The sequence below is a fragment of the Crotalus tigris genome, unplaced genomic scaffold, assembly GCF_016545835.1.
Source record: "Crotalus tigris isolate CLP2741 ecotype Arizona unplaced genomic scaffold, ASM1654583v1 scf7180000017739.2905288, whole genome shotgun sequence".
NCBI lineage: Eukaryota > Metazoa > Chordata > Lepidosauria > Squamata > Viperidae > Crotalus > Crotalus tigris.
Window position 1 is genome coordinate 2,809,092 of NW_024096605.1, and position 21,823 is coordinate 2,830,914.

Consider the following 21,823-nt stretch of genomic DNA (forward strand, 5'->3'; position numbering starts at 1 on the left):
TAATTGTGATTTCCAGGCCTCCTCCTCCTCCTCCTCCAGTACTCTTTCACTTAATGATTTGGTCTGATGAGTAGACTCCCATGTTTTGTATAATCTCCATTCAAGACAGTAGATAAGACACTAGAATTCATTTACTATAACACAACAACAACAACAAAAAACCACACACAGGCCCAAATCTCAGTAAGCTGTTAAGTACAGCTTTATTTGTAACACTTTGTTTTTCATTTGCTGCACCCAATCAGCCCATCTGCTTTTAAGAGTGAGGCACCATATTTTCCGAGGGCTCAAAAGGCTTGCCGGTACAGATAATTGAGAAAATGCAGTATTTTTTTCCAAGAGCCTTCTGACTGGGTGTGTAATGTGCAGAGAGCGAGTGCCACTGATAACCGATTATGGCACATGTGATTTATGATGTCTGATACAAATGTCTCTTCTTCCCCTACTTGTGCCACTACGTTTTTGTCATATTTTTTTTTAAAAAAGAAAGAAGGCATGGAGTGAGCATGCAGAGGAACTCAGCAAAGTGATTGATATTTGAGTCAGTGGGTTTGTTCTTCTAACCCAGGCTCCATTGTTCAGGGGGCACTATCAGGGGCTGGGGCCTGAACCTGAACCCTTCTTCATTTGGTCATTTGCCATCCCCCTGAGCGATGACTCTCAATGCATAACTTGGTTAGGAGAGATTGATCTGTTAAGCCAGCACAGATCTTGGAAGCAAAGCTGCAAAGGAAGGCGATGTGCCATTTGTTTTCAAGACAGCACACCACTGCTCCTTTGCTTCCCTTGGTAACAGAAACCACCATTGGTGAGACAGGCAGCCAATCAAAGCCCTGCTTCTGTCAGAACATAAGATGCTTGCAGACTTCTGCAGTCTGCGTGTAGTCCTCAACTTACAACAATTGGGACAAGAATTTCCATTATTAGGCAAGGCAGTTGTTAAGTGAGCCATGCCCAGTTTTACGAACTGTTTTACCACCAATAAGGAATCACTGCAGTTGTTAAGTAAATCACATAGCCGTGCAAATCCAACCTCTCTCCATAGACTTGTCAGAAATGAACTGGAAAGGTAACAAGTGGCATCCACGTGACCCCAAGATGCTGCAACCGCTGTAAATACACGCTGGTTGCCAAATGCCCAAATTTTGTTCACATGCCTGTGCGGATGCTATGATGTTTGTACGTATGAGGACCAGTTATAAGTCGCTTTTTTCAGTGCTGTTATAACTTCAGATGATTGCTAAACGAATAGTTTTAAGTTAAGGACTACTTGTATTTCAGCACATGCTTTACTTTGTGGAGAAGAGTTTACAGTTGTAAGGATGTTAAAAATGACAGTATATATGCAATGATGCGATCATACACTATCATTGTCCCCTTAGCCTAGGGGTGTCAAACGTGGAAGCCACGCCCACCCCAGCTCCAGAAAGGGGAAAAAAGTTGCAATACGTTGCAACACGTCACATGATGTGGCGAATTTGACACCCCTACATTAGCCCTTCCTGCAGATGTCCATGGTCTCTGTTCTTTGTAGAGCAACATGTTCCATGAGCTACTCTGCCACCTTGCAATGGAGCAGCATGTCTTAACAAGGCTAAACATTTACTGAATTAGATTGTGGGTATTTGCAAGCATCTAGGTTCTATTTAGCAATCTGTCTTGTTAGCCAGTCAAATGCAAAACATGATTCAGACACGGGATTATTGTGCATATTAACCTCTCAAGCAACTTAAAGGGTCCCCAAAAAAAAAAAAGAGAGAGAACTGAACATTTTAAACCTACAAAAGGATTTGTGTGGTTTCTTTATTCGATTTTTGGAAACATTCATCATGGAGGCTACACAGTGCCATTTTAATTGGGAGATCTACAATAGAGGGATAACTATAGAAATGCCCCTGTTTACCCTGCTTATGTGGCCCTGTTCTACAGAATAAATGATTACAAATCAAATGGGATCACTGACCTTCTTCTTGGGAATGGAACAACTCGTGAAACAAGGATTTTCCAAAATGGAGGCTTCCGTTTCAGAGGTTCATTTTCAGGTTCTTCGTGACTTCTGCTATCTGGGAATCTCTTTTCTCAGGATATGATTCTTTCTTTCCTTGAGGAAAGTGGCGGGAACAGACATGGAATTGAAGAAATTCAATTAAATTTAAGGCCCTGTAATTGGTTGTTTAGCCCTTTCCACTGTGGGTATATTATAGAGTTCATTATATATCTAATTACAGGCAGTCCTCCATTTATGACCAGTGGGTTAACAATCATTCAAAGTTACAATAGCCTCAGACAGGAAACTTTATGTCTTGCAAAGCACTTCCAGCAACTGTAAAGCATCATGCTACCACCACCACCCCATTCATATGACCACCTGGCTTCAATTTATTACCAATTGCCAAGCTCCCTGTGATCATATGTTTGCAATTTGCAATCTTCTCTGCTAACATCCCCAGAAAGTAAATAGAAAAGTTGGTGGGGAAGGTTAAAAGCAGAGGGGATGGAGGAGATCTGAAATACTGTCACTGGTTGCAGGAATAAAGTGGAAATCCTGAAGATTTCAGTTCCATTCATGCAGTTCCACTAAAGATTTCCACTCTGTGCTTGGAGAGGTGGAGAAAAAAACTTTGCAAGGCTGCAGGAACAGAGCTGAAAACCTGAAAATTTCAGCTCCTTTCCTGAAGTCCCATAAAATATTTCATTTCAAGCATAAGGATTTCCCCTCCATGCATGGAGAAGCAGCTGAAATCCTTCAGTGGGCTGCAGGAACATTTGAGAGCAAAGGGGCTGCCTACCGGGAGATTTTCAGCTCTGCATGGAGCTGAAATCCTCCCAGCAGGTAGCTCTTTCACTCAGTCTGCTGAACAATCTGGGAAATTATTTAACCACTGTCACTGGGAGTGCTGGGATTTCAGTCATTGATGGAAGCAGTCATGTGGGCTCTTTGCTTGATTGTTTCACTCAGTGATCGAAATTCCAAACTCAATTGTAGTTGTTAAGTGAGGATTACCTGCACAACTCAATAGCAATCAAAACAGATCCAAAAAAGACTACAGAAAGCCTTGAAATATCAGATCCCTAATATGAAATAGAATTCATCAAAGTATTTCCCAAGAATCATTTGGCTCTGAATGTAAGTTTTGTGATGATAGAAATGGATTTTTATTATTAAAGAACAAAGATGACTTTGTTAACTTTTTTTTGTTCTTGTTACACCAAAACCTTCTAAAGCAGAATATTTTTTTTACCAATTCACTTGAGATCAAAAGAAAAAAAAAAGGATAAAGGCAAAGGCAAAGGAGCTTTGATGCATAGAATAAGCCATGATTTAATCAGATGATGGACTATTAGTTCAGCTCTTGAAAGAGTATGCATACCAGGAGAGAAAATATTCAGAAGTGCAAAGTGCAATCTCCCCCCCCCACACACATACACACAATCATAAGAAAGAATTGCAGAAATGTATTATCTTCACTGAGGTAAGGAAGTCTTGGAATATATCAAAATTTCCCTGGATTCCCTCAGAATAAATCCAGTTTTTATTTATTTAGTAATTTGTTTACACTGCTCAACTCCCAGCAACTCTGCATGATTTTTAATAAAGTTTATATAAAAATGCATGGAAATGTTCAGCCAGGGAATTTTCCAAGCTGGTCTAGGTAACCCTCCGTAATTAAGAAATTATTGAATAGAGAAGGAAAAAAAAAACAAAGAAGCTGAAATGGAAGAATGGTGGGGGAAAGGGCAAGAAAGATCAATAATTGGTCAGCACCAGCTGAAGAAGAACTGCATGGTTTTTGGTTGAAACATCTGATTGGTCTGCAATCACTCATTATGAAGCAGTTTAATAACATACTGCAAGGACGTGAAATTGAAGAGTGGCTAACATCTCGCAAAACCTACCTGATGAGGAAAGAGCCAGCAAAAGGGCAGCTCCAGGCAACTACAGGCCAATTACCTGTTTGCTAACAACTTTCAAATTGCTAAATTCAGTCCAACAGCATCTAGCTGGAAACGAGCTCTTTCAATCGGCACAGAAAGGAAGCTGTCCAAATAGCAGTGGGAGAAAAGATCAGCTCCTAACCGACGAGATGATTTTGGAAGACTGAAAGAAAAGGGAGACGGATCTGAATGTAACTTGGATTGATTACAAGAAGACATTTAACTTCCTGCCACATGACTGGATAATCAAGTGCCTAGAAATAACAGGAGGCAGAAACATCAGAGGTTTTGTGCAAAGATAAATGGCAGACTGGAATACACAGTTGCTGTTCAATGGCGATATAATAATAATTTATTAAATTTATATGCCACATGACTCCCAGTAACTCTGGAAACTTTAAGGCAAAATACGCCAAAAAATTCCCACTTACCTTCCTTATTGCTTCCTTATTTTTCATGGTTAACAGGTACTCTGCAGTGCTAGATAGTGGATGAGCTTTTTCACTTTTGCATTCCTTACGTGTCTCAATCTCCTGGGCTAAAACTCTGCTGCTTATTTTTCTAACAATACCAGGTGCATATTTGACCACTCATCCATTTTTAATATATTGAAATATTAACCCAGTGCAACAATATGACCTAGACCAATGTGCTCCTTCACCTTTGTCCCATCATCACATGGCAATAACAAAGCGAGGATATTAATTTTAAACACAGTTCAGAAGAGCCACAAGTTGGCCAATAATAAGATTAGGGATCTACATCATTCTCCTGTTTGGTTTGACAGTGCAATTTTTCAGTCTGGCATTTTTACCTATAAACACACACATATTAAACATTCACTGGATGAACAGAATGCATTAGAATTATGATCTCTTTCAGTTTTGTTTAATCTTTTTTTAAAAAAACATTTTAAGCTTACTAAAAGGGCTAGGCATTTTGCAGGTAGGTTTCTTCCCTTCCCTTGAACTTCCTGAACTGACCACTGAATATCATCAGGGTCATTCCATAAAGTGCCGGAGAAGAGAATTATCTAGAAAGGAAGGCTAATGCTGCTCTAGGCATTAGGGTTAGGGTTTTAAGGACTAAACAAGAAAGGGGCAAACCCCCCCTCCATTAGTCATTTTGTACCTTTTAAATATTGTGACTTCACATCATTTCAGGGGATGGGGAAAGGAAAGCATAACTGGATTATGCTTGTGGGTAGAATTTTATTTCTGAAGTCTCCCAATAGAATGCCCAGATAGGAGGTCCAAAAGCTTACTCAGCAGCCTTTTACAACAACTGATTCCATTATGAACAATATACTTGTAGAGCAGAGGTCCCCAACCTATGGGCCACAGCCAACTACTGGTCTGTGGCCTCTTGGTCACTGGGATGAATGAATGGCTGGCCAGTGTGTGCACACATTTGCACACACTCACCACCCCTTGCACTGGCACTAGCCGAGCCGTGAGCCTCACATCAGCGCTAGCCAAGCCACAAGCTGCAAGACTCTCGCCAGCGCTAGCCAAGCTGCAAGCCTCTCACCAGCACTAGCTGAGCCGCAAACTACTACCCTCTTGCCAGCACTAGTTGAGCTACAAGCTTCTTGCTGGTGCTAGCAAAGCTGCAAGCTGCACATCGGCACTATCCGAGCCATGAGCCATGCGCCGGCGCTAGCAGTCCCATTTTCGGAGTGCGCATGCTCATGGCCTGTTCTCATGCATGCACACGCAGCCACATTTTCCTATGTGTGCATGCGCGCATAAAGGTGCCTGCCCCTCCCTTTCCCGCCGGGCTGCCAACCCAGAAGGTTGGTGACCCCTGTTGTAGAGGGCATATGGCTTACATAGTTTACATGTAGATAAACTGAGGGAAGAGGATGCACATTTAAACTTGCAAGAGTCTGTTATAATAGCTGTTGAAATAAAAGTAGTCCTGAACTGCTATACATTAGTTTCTTAGTTTGGCCTATATTGTAGGGCAGACAATATTTATAAAGCATAAATTCAGTTCATTTCATATTGGTCGCTATCCCACAACACTGATTGTAACATCCATGATACAAGTATTCTTTTTCCAAAGAGACATCTCCAAACTTCGAGGATTTGTGAAGCCCTAAGCTTCCTTTTAATTAGTTTACAAGCAGGCAGGTGATGAAGAAGAAGGAAGCATTCTGAATTTTGGGGAATTAGATCAAGTGCCCAGAAAATTCCAAGCTGCAGAAGGATACAGATATACTTGAAAACTGGGCTGCAAAATTCTGGATGGTGAGAAAGAGAAATACAAACTTCAGTTTTTTGGCCGCCATCTAGCTGTCATTTAGGTTTTTGCAGCCCAAATTTAGTTGTCCAATAAAGGAGAAGGGTATGTATATGTAGTAAAACATAAACATTAAAACAGGTGTCATTCAATTAATCATGTTCTGAGATCCTTTCCAATCTATAGGAAATAGGGTATTTGTTTTAAGTCCAATGGCATTTTCCCCCCCTCCATAATATGAGTCCCACCACAGGAAAAACCCAAATTGCTTGCTGTTTGTTTACTGATTTGTTTCTGCTCAGTCTGCTAGAGCTGACAGGAAGGGCATGCTCTAGGTTCTCTCCATCAAACAGCGCCATCTTTTGGGACCCAGGACTCATGCCTTTTCTGTGCTAACATCTGCCCTGTTGAACGGCATCCCCACCTCCAGAGATCCAGATGGCACCAACCCTATTAGCAGTGGTGGGATTCAGCCAGTTCGCACCAGTTCAGCAGAACCGGTAGCTAATTTTTTGTTGCCCAGGTCCAGAACGGACTTCCGGAAGCGGCGTCCACACAGAGAACCATTTGTTCACATATTTGAATCCCACCACTGCCTATTAGCCTTTCTCTGAAGAACAAACACCTGGTTGTTTCTCCAGGCCAGGAAGTTGGATGATTTCCACTAATGATGCATTTTTAAAAAATAAAATAAAAATGAATTGGGGTTCATTTTTTTTTTGTACCAAAGACACCACGAGTTATATCTTATTGTTTTAAACTTTGTAGACCAGTGGTGGTGAAACTATAGCACACGTGCCAGAGGGGGCACTCAGAGCCCTATTTGTGGGCACGTGGGCCTCGCTCTTTGGCTACGTTTTCACAGGAAAAAGCCATTTCTCAAGCCCTTCCTAACCAAAACAAGTCTCTGGAGTGTGCGTACTGTTTTCAGATTTGAATTATATCAAATATGACATCAGAAACAGAGTAACACATGACCTGAGTGCTGCATGTGTTGCTCTCAAACTTACAAAGTATGAGCTAAGATTAGACAAATTATCAGCATGCGTACAACAGCAAAAATCACATTAATTGTTCAAAAGCATGCCAAATGCAAACTTTTACCTTTCAATAAAAAGTTGTTTGTATCATTGAAAGCTTTGTTATTGTGTTTTTATTGTAAGACAAAAGATGTTAATGTATGAGTTATTTTTTTCTAAACTAAAACCTCAGTATTCAGGTTAAATTGCCGTGTTGGCATTTTGCGATATATAAGTGGGTTTTGAGTTGTAGTTTGGGCACTCAGTCTCTAAAAGTTTCGCCATCACTGTTATAGACCATCCAGAGTCACAATTGTCAGAGGGGTGGTCATTATATAAATTATATAAATAAATAGAATGTATATTCTGCTGCAATCTTATGACTTTGTGATATACAAAGTCATGAAAAAAAATTAAAAACATCCACAATCGTATCAAAATACAAACTGCATAAGGAGAAAAATAAAATAAAAATGAACAACCACACGTACCATAACAGTAAAAAAAAAAAACTTGGTGGCCTACTAGGTGACAACCGTAAGTAGATTCTCTGAAAAAGTTTTTAGTTTTTAAGAACCTTCTTAAAGCCATCAAGGAGAGAGCTATCTTTGATGGGAGAACGTTTCACAATATCAGGGCTGCCAGTAAGAAGAAATGCCCTTTTAGCCTCAGTTGCCCTCATCACTGGGAAGTATGAGACCATAAGTAATTTCTCTCTTGGTGGTATCGGGATGATATCGGTTAAAATAAATGGTTTTGCAAATCTCCAGGTGTCCAGAAGATAGAGCCACTTTAGTGTAGTGTTTAAGGTACCAGACTAAAAACTGGAAGATTGTGACTACTAGATCCACCTTAGGCACAGAGCTAACTGGGTGATCTTGGGCCAATCATTCTCTCACAGCTCTAAAAAGGCGGCAATGGAAAACCACTTCCAAAAAACTTTGCTAAGAAAACTCCAGGGACCAGCTCAGACAGTTGCTAGGAATTAATGCTAAGCCAAAATCTGAAGATTCTGGAGATACCTGGAGTTCACAGGAAAGGAAAAGTATGACTGAGTGTTTTTGAATATTGATGTTAACTAACTCCAAACCTGAGAATAATATTTTCTAGTAGACTTCACATAGATCAGACATGTCAAACTCGCGACGTCACATGACGTCGTACAACGTATCGGAGCTTTTTCGCCCTTGCCGGCAATGGGGGGGGGCCCGCGGCTCTGGGATGATGAAACCAGCCCGCAGGCTGGCAGTTTGACATCTCTGACATATATGCTACCACTCCTTGATGATAGCTGTGAGTCTTCCAACAAGATCTCATGAGAGATACTGCAAGATACTGGATCTCACTGAGAGATCCAGGAATATCACTCTCCTGATATCTTTCCCTGTATGGATCGTCCATCAAGGCAATGCAGGTTATCTCCAGGTTTAATTTAAACCCATTAAAAGAGATCAAGATAATAAGCTTCATCAAAAAGCTCCTGGAGCTGCAATGTCACCACCTTCTCTGTTAAGAATATTAGACACCAGCTGAGAGCTGTTAAAATTTCTGAGTCCAATGATGGTTTCCTAAGCAAGATTGTCAGGTGGGGTTCCACTTGCCACAGAGAAGCATTAATGATTAATAAGTGATGACTGGCATGATGGAGTCCTTCTGGGACCTTATCAACCATGTTGGGGAGGGATCTAACATACAGTAGTTGTCTGAATAGGTCAGGAGTAGGCAACCTCGGCTCTTTTATGACTGATGGACTTCAACTCCCAAAATTCCTGAGTCAGCTAAGTCAGTCATAAAAGAACCGAGGTTGCCTACCCCTGGAATAAGGTCCAAGAACCGTATCTGTTTCCTTAGAAGACAAACAATAGAGCCAATTAGGACTGACATTGATAGACAGTGAAATGGACACATTTGGTGAGGCGTGGCCTAAAGTGACATCAAATGTGGCATAAATCCAGGCAATCTCAACTGTGATAAGCTCCTCGCAATAAAACTAAAGTGGTAGAGGAGAGGAATCTCTCTTGCTGCCTACCAGGAAGTTGCAAAAAATGTTATCATTTCATTCCTGAAAGAGGTAGAAGGCATGCTCACATTTTCACAGCCACAGAAGAACACTTCTGGCTCATAATTGCCGTCTTCACTTTATTATGGCCCATAATAGGTACCTGCTACCTTTGATCTTAGAAGCTGAACTTATTCTCTGAGTGTGAATGCCTTTAATTCCTTAAAGAATTCTACTTCTTTGTTGCAAAGCCATTTGTTACAGGTAAAATTCAAACATGCTGTATAAAAGAAATGGGCAATCTGTTGCCTTTGAGGTGATGGAGACACAACTTCGTATGACTAGATCTAGAAGGGCCCCAGGTTTCCCCCAATCTATCTGTTATGTCCCGAGCCTTGCAAACGGCTCGGGCGTTTGCAGGCAGTCCCGGGCAGGTGCAAAGCTGCCCAGGACCAGACAGGCTGTCGCCAGCGTCATGCGCATGCGCGGGTGCTGGCGCGGGAAAAGTATCACATTTACCCAGGAAGCGTCTATATAAGAAGCTGGGAGGTTTTGGGAGCTGCTGAAGCCATCTACTTGTAAGCTGAACGCTGAATAAAGGAAACTGAGAACTTCAACTGCTTCTCGTGTCTGCTTCCCGCCAAGGACTCAACACTGGCGACGAAGGTGGGATGCCTTGCACTACCTGGAAAGGAAGAAGTGTAAGCTTACCCAAGGAGTCCTGAGCGGCGGAAAGGAACGGCGTCGACTCGGCAGCTGCCCGCCAATCCGGTGCGCATTCGGGGGTAGGCTGGCTGATAGACCCGTCTCCTGAAGATCTGAAGATGGCGAAAATCGGAAGGCTTTCGGAATTCGACGTCTCACATCCAGAGCGGTGGGAGTCATACGTAGCCAGGGTGGAGAACTACTTCAAGGCAAACCAAGTGAGGGAAGAGAGCTTGAAGGCTGCCACCCTGCTTTGTGTTTGCGGTCAAGACGCCTTCGACATCGCAGAAAACCTTGCAGCACCTGTTCCAGTAGAGTCTGTCAGCTACGCAGATCTGAAGAAGCTACTGAAAGAGCACTTCCACCCCAAGATGTCCGTCATCGCATGGCGCCACACCTTCGAGCAGAGGGATCAACGGCCCGGCGAGTCGGCCAAAGAATTCATCGCCGCATTACGGAAGGCCGCCAAGCACTGCGAGTTCAAAGACCTCGAAGAACGACTGAGGGACCGATTCGTGTGCGGGTTAAGGCATCGAGATCTACAACAGAGACTTTTCGCTAAAGAAGAATTGTCCTACCAAGATGCCTTAAGGGAAGTCACCGCAGAAGAAGCAGCAGGCGGCGCTGTCAAGAACATGCGGCCGATCAGAAACAGTCCAGAGGTTGCATCCGTGCACCAGGAAGACGCCCAAAGAAACTCCGAGGAGGATCCGGACGAAGAAGTCGACCGTCTCCACCCCACGACGGAAGAAAAACAGAAGGTAAGCTCTTCAGCTCCGCTCAAGTGCATCGGCTGTGGAGGTCGCCACAGGAGAACCGACTGCAAGTTCCGCTCCACTACCTGCCGGGCATGCGGCAAACAAGGACACATTGCAGCTGTGTGTCTGGGCCGACGAAAGGTACAACCTCAGGAAGAACTGCGCCTGAAAGGTACCAGATTCCCCAGCCAGAATAGGGTAGGGTTTTGCGCTTCACGAAGAAGCATCCTTAGGACAGGCACACACAAGCCAATTAAGAAAAAGCTGTCACTCAAGGTGAAGCTACAATGGGTTCCATTATCTATGGAACTAGACACAGGGTCTGCCTTTTCAATTATCTCCTTGCATACATTTAGGAAGATTTGTTCCGGTAGTGGAACTCAGGCCATGTTAAGGCCTTCTGACATTGTGTTAACAGATTTTCAAAATTCAAGAGTGTGTGTTAAGGGGGAGGCCACCCTTAACGTGCAATACAAGAGTTTTGAAGGTCCACTAGACTTATTAGTAGTAGGGGGTGAACGAACGAGTCTCATAGGACTCGATTGGTTTGAGGCCCTGGGGATACACGTCACAGGACTCAACAGCTTACAAACACTCGACCTACAGGAAGTCTGCAAAGAATTTGCAGATGTTTTCAGCCCCCAGCTGGGCACATTCAAAGGACCCCCTGTGTCCTTAAAGCTAGACCCCACTGTCACTCCCATTAGAATTAAAGCAAGAAGGGTCCCTTTTGCTTTAAAGAGTAAAATTGACACTGAGTTAGACAAACTGATTCAACAGGGAATCCTAGAACCTGTTGATTCCAGTCCTTGGGAGACCCCCATTGTCACGCCTCTAAAGGCAAATGGGGACATTCGCATTTGTGCTGACTACAAATGCACTCTGAATAAGGCATTGCAGCAACATGCCTATCCTGTTCCTGTGGTCAGTCATATTCTGGCCTCCCTCAAGGGGGGGCGCGTTTTTGCAAAGCTTGACCTAGCTCAAGCGTATCAACAGCTGCCTGTTGATGATGATGCTGCTATAGCTCAGACTATTGTGACCCACAGGGGAGCCTTTAAGGTAAAAAGGCTGCAGTTTGGAGTGAATGTCGCTCCTGGGATTTTCCAAAGCGTAATGGAAAACACACTACGGGGTATACCAGGGGTTTGCCCCTACTTTGATGATGTCTTAATTGCAGGAGACTCCACACACATTCTAGCTGAAAGGCTAAGGGCTGTTCTGTTAAGATTCAGGAAGTCAGGCCTCAAGCTCAAAAGAGACAAATGCAAGATTGGGGTGCCTTCTAATGAATTTCTGGGGTTCAAAATTGATGCTGCTGGGATTCACCCTGCTGAATCCAAACTAACAGCTATTTTAGAAGCACCTAGGCCAAAGTCCAAGGCCGAACTTCAGGCCTTCCTGGGCCTCCTGAATTTCTACAATTCTTTTCTTCCACATAAAGCTAGTGTAGCTGAGCCTCTCCACAGGCTACTAGACAAACAGGCAGTGTGGCAGTGGTCACATACACATGAGGCTTGCTTTAACAAAGTCAAGGCCTTGCTCACTTCTAACAGTGTACTTGCACATTTCGACGAATCTCTTCCTGTGTGCATCGCATGTGATGCGTCCCCTTACGGGGTAGGAGCTGTCCTGAGCCACCTCAGGTCTGATGGAACTCAGGTTCCTGTTGCATATTGCTCCAGAACATTGTCTTCTGCTGAGCGCAACTACGCTCAGATAGACAGGGAGGCTCTGGCTGTTGTTGCTGGAATTAAAAAATTCCACGATTTTCTATATGGCAGGCATTTCACGGTCTTCACTGACCATAAGCCTATGCTGGGACTGTTTACCACACGTAAGCAGACTCCCCACATCATTTCCCCTAGAATGCTTAGGTGGTCTATTTTTCTGTCTGCATATGATTTTTCTTTACTCCACAAGCCTGGGAAAGAAATGGGCCATGCTGATGGCCTCAGTAGATTGCCTCTGCCAGTAGTAGAAGCTGACCCTGCGCCAGCTGTCACCATTCTATCAATCCAAGCCTTGCCCGAGCTCCCTCTTTGTGCCAGGGATGTTGCCGCTGAAACAGGTACAGATCACACACTTTCACGTGTCCGTTCCTGGGTTTTGTCTGGTTGGCCTGAGCACTGCCCTAGTCCTGAGTTTCAGAGTTTCTGGTCCAAAAGGAACGAGCTGTCCCTTTCTCAGGTTGTCTGCTTTGGGGAAACAGAGTTGTCATTCCCACCTCAATGAGGACTAGGGTCTTAGAATCCCTCCACGAGGGTCATCCTGGCATTGTTCGTATGAAGGCTCTTGCACGCAGCCACTTGTGGTGGCCTGTTTTAGATAAGGATATTGGGGCTAAGGTGCATGCATGCCACCTGTGCCAACGATCTCGCCCAGAGATGCCCCAAGCTCCCGTGCATAAATGGGAGGAAACGCAGTCCCCATGGTCTAGGGTGCACATTGACTACGCTGGGCCCTTTCAGGGCCAGTTCTTCTTGGTCCTTGTTGACAGCCATTCAAAATGGCTTGAGGTTGTACCTGTCTCTTCCACCACAACTGCAAAGACTATTCAGGTACTGAGGGGGATTTTTGCTGCACACGGGCTTCCAGATGTCATCGTGTCTGACAACGGCCCTCAATTCACTTCCTCCGAATTCCAAGCTTTCTTACAGGCTAACATGATTCGTCATGCCACGTCTGCACCCTTCCACCCATCCACCAACGGTATGGCTGAACGCATGGTCCGCTTCACAAAGGACGCCTTGAAAAGACTCACCTAAGGGGACTGGCATCACAGGTTGGCTGACTTTCTCCTTTCTTACCGCACCACACCGTCCACTTCTACAGGGAGAAGCCCAGCTGAACTTCGCTGGGGGCGTCAACTTACTACTAAACTTGACCGGTTGCATCCGGACAGACTGCCTTCATCTACCTCACATCCTAGGGCACCTAGACAACTACTTGTGGGTGCCCCGGTTTGGGCTCGCAATTACGGGCCTGGTCATACCTGGGTCCCCGCTTCTATTCCAGGGTCACAGGTCCTCTCTCCTACGAGGTTGCCCTGGACAACGGTCGTGTCCTGCGTCGGCACATCGACCAACTCCGCCCTAGGCGGGACTTTTCAGATGAGACTCCTGGGTCTTTTCCAGGGGGGGAGGGGGACCCTTTGGAGCAAAGGGAAGGGCACGAGCTGCTGCCCATCTCCACTGATGGAGCCACAAACGCCCCATCCCAGGGTTCCGCGAGAGCTCCGAACAAGAATTCTATGAGCCTACCTAACTACCAGGCATCCACGCCTACTCCAGCCAGGGAGTCACCCCGGGGGCATACTCACTTTCCACACACATCACACAGCACTCCAGTCACGGAGGATACCCGGGGGCATCCCAACAAATCATTCCCCGCAAGAAAGCTGGCACACAATCCCCAAGGTTGGCCTGACCTTACCCCAAATCTACAGGGGGTCAAACATACAGGGAGGTGGTCGAGGAACCAAGTCCCGACTACAACACCTCTAGCCCAAATCAGGGAGTAACTGAGTTTTGGGAAAGTACAGAAACCCACACAAGCCCGGACACAGAACGGGGTTCAGGGAATGGTCAGCCTCCTGACAGGTCTTGGACGGACCTAGGAGGTTCAACAGAGACGCCCAGCAGTGGCTATCACTTCAAGGGGCCCGAGGGTCTACAGCTAGGCAGGTCAACCAGGTCACAAAGTGACAGAAGCCCTGGCCTGACGAGCCCGGTGGGCAAGCAAGCAGGCCAGGCATCGGGGCACAGTCCTTGGAAGGCACCAAGGCAAAATAAGGAGAACAGGCTCACATCTCCCTCCAGTCAGGGAACTCATGCTAGTAACCCAGAGCTGAGAAGGTCACAGAGAGCAAAGAAGTCTCCTAAATACTTAGAGGATTACATAACATTGATGGCTAAACAAAAGCCAGGTAACGATAGGAGCACTGAGAAGCAGAACACTGCATAAAATAAATGTTTATATGTTGGTAGTAGTTTTAGCCCGGGGGAAAGGGGTGTTATGTCCCGAGCCTTGCAAACGGCTCGGGCGTTTGCAGGCAGTCCCGGGCAGGTGCAAAGCTGCCCAGGACCAGACAGGCTGTCGCCAGCGCCGTGCGAATGCGCGGGTGCTGGCGCGGGAAAAGTATCACATTTACCCGGGAAGCGTCTATATAAGAAGCTGGGAGGTTTTGGGAGCTGCTGAAGCCATCTACTTGTAAGCTGAACGCTGAATAAAGGAAACTGAGAACTTCAACTGCTTCTCGTGTCTGCTTCCCGCCAAGGACTCAACACTATCTTTTCTCTCAGCCAGAAGTTATTTGAGCAGTAATACTATTCTTTTGAAATTTCTTGGAGCTGAACTATTTCAAGAATCCTACCGAGGACAAAACTATATCTGCTAATTTTTAAAAATAAAAGAACCAACTATGGAATGAACTATTCCACTCTAAATACACCATCTCTCACCTTCCCTCATTAGTTACTGATATCCAGAAGTGGGTTAACCTACGGGTTAAAATGCTATTCAGGATGCAAGTGAAAGGTTTAAAAAATTTTGACTGAAGTTTTCTACAGCTTTAGTGGTATTCAAATGGGTAGTTCGAATGCAGAATCTTTTCCAACTGACCTAATTAGCATCCATTTGCTGTGCAATGGCCTTGAACATTGAACTTGAGGCACATTAACTCATAAACGTAGCAGCCTATAGTTATGACTCTGAATCTGGGTTTCCAACACATTTTCAGAAGTTGAAAAAAGGAATATTAACCATCTCTCAAACAAAGAAGAGACAGAACGGGAGGGAAAATATGCTGAGTGTCTTTGAAAGACTATGAATTGCAACCACAAAACTTCCATCAGGGCTAAAAAACATTTGCTCCTAACATAAATCAATTCACCAAGAAATCAAGGAAAAAGATCAACAAGCCAATAAAAAATTAAAGGATCTCTTACTGTATTATTGTTTTTGTTAGAAGGGGAAAAAAACCTAAGTAAACAATTTATTCACATGGATTTTATTCTTTATGTTTTCTTTATTCTAATTTTAGAGTTTGATTCTCATTTTATGTGTTATGTATTCTCAAATGCTGGACAGATGTTGCTTAAGAAGGCCTATATGGATGCTTAATAGAAGACCTATTAAGATCTGCTTGAATTTTTGTATTTTATAATGTATTTTTTGTCTTTGTTCACACAATGCACAACTTTGATTGTTTGATTACAATCCATATTTAACATAAGAAAAGGAAGAAAAGGAGTAGGATGACATTATAGCAGTCTTCCAATATCTACAAAGAATAGTCAACCTATTCTCCAAAGCACCTGAAGGCAGCTATTCTATTCTATTCTATTCTATTCTATTCTATTCTATTCTATTCTATTCTATTCTCTATTGTAAAGGGACAGAGCACCAGCAGTCCAAATGCTGGCCATTTTGCAGGCAGTCTGTCATTTCACACTACGACAGCAGCACCCGCTTTGTTATAATTGTGTTTTATCTCCTGTGACTTTCTCTTCTCCCTTCACTTGTCCAATCCTTATCCTAACCTGATTGCACCTTATTGGGGAAACAGCACCCAATCAATTTTTGGATTCTTTCCATAAAGCTCCAAGTTGCTTAAGTCTCTTAGCAGCAAGCAAGTATTCACAAAAAGTGCTTATTGTTTTCTTACCCACCCCAACCCTACTTTTGACAGACAAGCATGTCTGACTAATAGAAGGCAGCTTCTTGTGTTCAGCTTTTTCATCAATTAATATAAGATAGGCATTCATTCCCCCTCTACTGAACATCTTATCAACATTATTAAAAGAATCAATGCATCCATTTCCTACTCATCTCTCCAGAGTGTTTTAAAAATCCATTTTGCAATAAGAATTATCTCTTGGCTTGGCCTATTCAGTGCCTGGCTCAGGAAATCTCGAGATTCACATTCCCCACCCTCTCTAAAGTTTTCTATCTTTCTGTCTGCCCATCAGGCATTGCTCTAAAAAGGAAGATTCCACCGTACTTGGCACAAGCAGAGACTTCACTTAGCTTTATCTTCAGCAACAGACAAAGAAGTTCAAGGAAGTATATCACTACCAAAATAATACATTAAAAAAAAATACTACAGGCTAGAGCTCTTTGCAATTTGCACCTGGGGGAGGGGGAAATCCCACTTAACAGGGAAAATAAAAGGTAAAGCCATTTTTAAGAGAGAATGAGTACCCCCCCACACACACACACACTACATTAATCCTGACGGTCAGTACAGTCCTTAACCTAAGGGGGGAAATGGCATTTTGACAGGGAATCTGAGGGAGAAGATAGAAGAAGGCAGGACCATCACCAATGTCTCAAAACTGTAAGAGAGAAAGTTCAGGCTAGACATCAGGAGAAACTTTCTGACTCAAGTTATCAGTGAAACAGAAGGCTACATGAATAAACTCCTTTTTGCTGAAATTCTTGAAAGAAAGGCTGGATGGTCAGCTGACAGAGAGCCTGCATTGAGTTATGTTTAGCTCTACTAATATATATATATTTTTAAACGGCTTGTTTGTTACAGCATACAGCATAAAGAGCTTGTTTGTTACAGTTAGGTAGAGATTGGCAACGTAAGTCAGGGGTATATATATATGCTCCCAGTGTGAGACCTGATTGGTTGGTTCATATTGGAAAGGAAGGAAGGAAGGAAGGAAGGAAGGAAGAAAGAAAGAAAGAAAGAAAGAAAGAAAGAAAGAAAGAAAGAAAGAAAGAAAGAAAGAAAGAAAGAAAGACTTTTTAAAGCCCTGTTAGAAGGGGTCTAAGTCCCTATTCGGAAGAGTCACTTGTTCATTCCTCTGTCAAAATGCCATTTCTCCCTTCACTGACTGTGAAGGTTTATACAGGTAGTCCTTGACTTACAACCATAGTTTAGCCCAAAATTATGGTAGCAAATCATGGTTATTATTAAGTGGGCCACCATGTGATTATATGGCCTGATTATATGGCCATTTTTTTTGTGCTAGTCATTAAGAAAATACTATAGTCATTAAGCAAATGTGTTGTTCATTAAACAAGTCTGCTTTCAATAAACAAGTCTGGGTGTTTTTGCTGGTGGTTAAGGCACCAGTCTAGAAAATGGGAGATGGTGAGTTCTAGACATGAAAGCTAAGTGGGTGATCTTGGACCAGCCACTCTCTCTCAACCCAATTCACCTCACAAGGTGGTTGTTGTAAGAAAAAATATGAGGAGAAAGGAGTATTAGATGTGTTTGCTGTCTTGAGTTATTTGAAAAAAATAATAAAAAGGCAGGATACAAATAAATAAAAATAAACACCAGTAACCAGAGAAAAACACAGAAAATCGTGGTCACATGACCACTGGACATTCCAATGGCTGTAAAAGTGAGCCGGTTGCCAAATGCTCAAAATGCAATAACATAACTGTGGGTGCATGTGTGTGTTTGTGTTTGTAGCTATCAGAATTCCAGATCCATTGTAAGTGGGGGTTTTTTTTGGGGGGGAGAAGGTTGTTGTAACTTCAAATGGTCACTAAATGACCAATCATTAAGTGAAAACTACTTGTACTGTATAGGGTATTCACTGCCTTTCTTCAAAATATCATTGTCCTCCACAAAAAGGGAAGGAGACTTTGATTCCCACAATGGACTGCAAAAGTTTGTGAAGTTAGCAGAGATGGCTAAACTTGACTGCCTTGATTAAAGAAAACAAACACAATTGCTTTTGTTTCTACTTGGAAACCGCTTCTGGACTTTGTGCTTGAAGTGGAAAAAAAATAAAACTTTGATTTTGGGTTTTACCAGTTAGATAAGTTTGTTGTTATAGAAATGGCTAGTTTACACTATTATGTAAAAGTAAAAAGTTGAGGTTTGATGTTACTGTCTTATTCTATTGCACCAAAGGGAGTAGGAAGTCAACACCTTTTCTTTCTTTTTTCTCCTTGCCCCACACTTTTCCCTTCCCTTTTTCCTTCCCTTTTTTCCCTATTATTTTCTTTTGTATTTTCATATTTTATATTATAAACTAATAAAAATATAGCATTGTGTCTCCTGCATTCACTTTTCCACTTATATCCATATCTTCATATGATCTATGACCTCCTGATCGTTAGTAGCCAACGTGAGGATATTTTTACTTATCAGTGATGTATTGGAGCTGGATCTGCTGAGCATGGAGTTGCAAATTCCCAAGGAAGAGTCTCATGGATCTGGCCTGGCTTCAACTATCCTGGTAGGTCAGTCGCTGCCTCTTTGATAGGAGGGCATATAAAGAACTACTGCTTCCAACTGGAGAAACATATTTGTTTCACCTGTAATTTGAATTCCTGACTCATTCTCCTAGGTTTATTTCACTTTTGCCTTTAATTATCGATTTCCAGGTGGCTACTCTTACTGCTACCCATAGCCCATTCCTAAAACTATAGGAGCTATTTCTGTGCAATAATATGATGTCTGGATGCATCATTCCAATTTTTACTAACTCAGAGACATATTTATTTTGTCCAATTTGTTCAATTTGTATAGCCACCCATCTCACAAAATAACTGTGTCTGGGCTTTAATAATTGAATACCGTTGGCCTATTATACCCCTCCCTCAAGACTGGATGGATGGATGTTCTGAATGAGTGAACTATGGAAAAATGTGAAACTCAAATTTTCTTTAAAAAATAGGAAATACCCTGATTTATACAATGGGCAGCCAGTTGTTTCTGTGAAGCTGACAAATTTGTTTACTAACTGATTGCCTCTAATCACAGAAGCTCCATTTAATTAACATAAATAATCAATTTTGATAAACTGTCCTTGTTTTTCCATCAATCAATTTATTTTTAAATATTTCCAAGGAGGTGATCATTATTTATTTCTATGATAACTTTAAGTCTCTTTGATGTATACCTGTCAATTTCTTGAGAAAATGCCAAGATCCAAAGCAAGATCTAATACAGTACATTTCCAACATTTATTTTCCCCATTCAATCCATACTTTAATAAGTTATCATGTCTTCTATCTCTCTAGATTCATTTTTCTAAAATAAAAATATCCAAACATTTTATTCACTATTTCAAATCTTCCAAATAAAATTGATTGCTCTCTTCTTCATCTTCTCTAGCTTTGGATCATCATATAGTTAGAACAACAAAACTTCACACTGTTCCATCAAGATTTACATAAAGGCAGTAGTATACTGATCATTTTGTTCCCATTTTAAAAAAAATCCTTGAGGTTTTTCCTGCTCATTCATGATCTTAGAACTTTAGGATTATTTTTGAAAGAATCAAAAGAAACTTAAGTTCAATCATTATGTAGGGAAAATTGAGGTTAGGGCAAGGTAACCTGGTAGTGCTCCACTGCTTTTCCTTGTATTTATCATTTCATTTGTTTATTTTGTTGTCAAATCAATCAATTTGCTGAGGATGCTTTCCAGTCTGTTGCAGTTTGCCTCATTTTGCATTGTCTAAACCAATTGCATCATATACAAATTGGCTGTCTCACTCCTGATTCTGTGTCATAGTTAAATCATTTAAAGAGAAATACTTAAAATACAAATACTTGTAGGAAAACACTGTTCTTTTGAATTTCTTGTTCTTGCCGTTTTTCCTAGTTTCTGATTAGAATTCATAGGGATTTTTTAATGTATTCATGTATTCCATTTATGTGCTGCCTGATCAATTATAAACTCACAGTAACAATCATCAGGAAAACTGGACTCAAATACATACAGTGATTCAGAGGATGTCAAATATTAATATTCAATTGAAACCACAACTTTTCCTCCTGGGACTGATAGATAAACAATTAGAAAGGAGCCCGTTTTTATATATGATAACAGCAGCAAGTTCATTGAATGCACAAAGAAAAGAAATATTTGACAATATCTAAATGGGGGAATGGTTGGGGAAGATGACAGAACTTGCTAAAATGGCTAAATTGATTTGTTTGGTTAGAGAAAAGACAATATCTAGATTTATCAGTGACTGGAAAACCCTTATGGACTTTTGTGTAAAAAAGAAAAAAAATGAATTTGTGATTAATGACCTTGATGATTAGACAGGATTTCCTTAGGATAAATTATAGATTAACCTTGAAGGGGTCATGATGTAACCTTAGAAAGAGAGGTTAAAATATAATGGTACTTATAGTTGCTGTGAACAAGATCAGAATACTCTTCTTTTGTCTTTTTTAATACCTTCTTTTTTCTCCTTTTCTTCTTCTTTTTTTTCTCCTTCACCTTCCTCTTGACCAGCTGGCTGTAAGGAATATAAATCTTTCCATTCCCTACCATCCAGTCAGAACTGAAGAAGCTTTTTGGATGAGAAGTGAAACATCTTCAAAGAAAAACAAGAAAGTCCAGTTGCCTCTTGAAAAAACACCTTTGGGACAACCAGGACCTGGATGACTGAGAATCTTCACAGACATTGTTTTATGCAATTTTTCCTTATATGGAGTTTGCATCCTATCCATAAGCTACATTTATAAGTCAATACAACAACAATTAATACTCTTTTCTGAATGCATCTTTTTCTAATCTAATATATGCTTTTGGTATAAAATTTTAACCAGAGAATGGCTGCTATGAGTAGCCATTACATATACGGATAATCCTCATAGCTCAGTTCTGCAAGACCTCAGCAGCTAAGCACCAAGCTATGGATTCAATCTATAGCTTGGTACTCGGCTGCTTAGGCCTTCTGGAAAGGCTTGACTGCAAAATGTGGGCCCGAATGCAGCTGCAGAACTTCGGCCCCAGAAGAAGTGGACTGGGTGGGTGGGGCTGTCGGTACCAGAGGTGAGGTAAGGCCTACCCAAAAGTAAGACCTGGTGCCTCTTTTGGAGACAAAAAAAAAAAATAAGATCCAGTCTTATTTTCGGGGAAACATAGTATTTACAACAGTTGCATGTACAATGGGCGTGACTCACTTAATGGCCACATTGCTTAGCAGCAGACATTCTGATCCCAATTGTGGGCGTAAGTTGAGGATAATCTGTATTGTAATTGAGGCCATATTCCAGATTGTGCAATTTCCTTCACACTGAAACCCACAGTCCTTTGCTTTTATGCTTCCGCCTCAAAGCTATTCATAGAAAATACATACAATAACAGCCCAATAGCCATAATACATAACAATTAATATCTGTCTCCACACTGTGCTTTTATGTGTATCTGAGCTCACAGGCTGACAGAC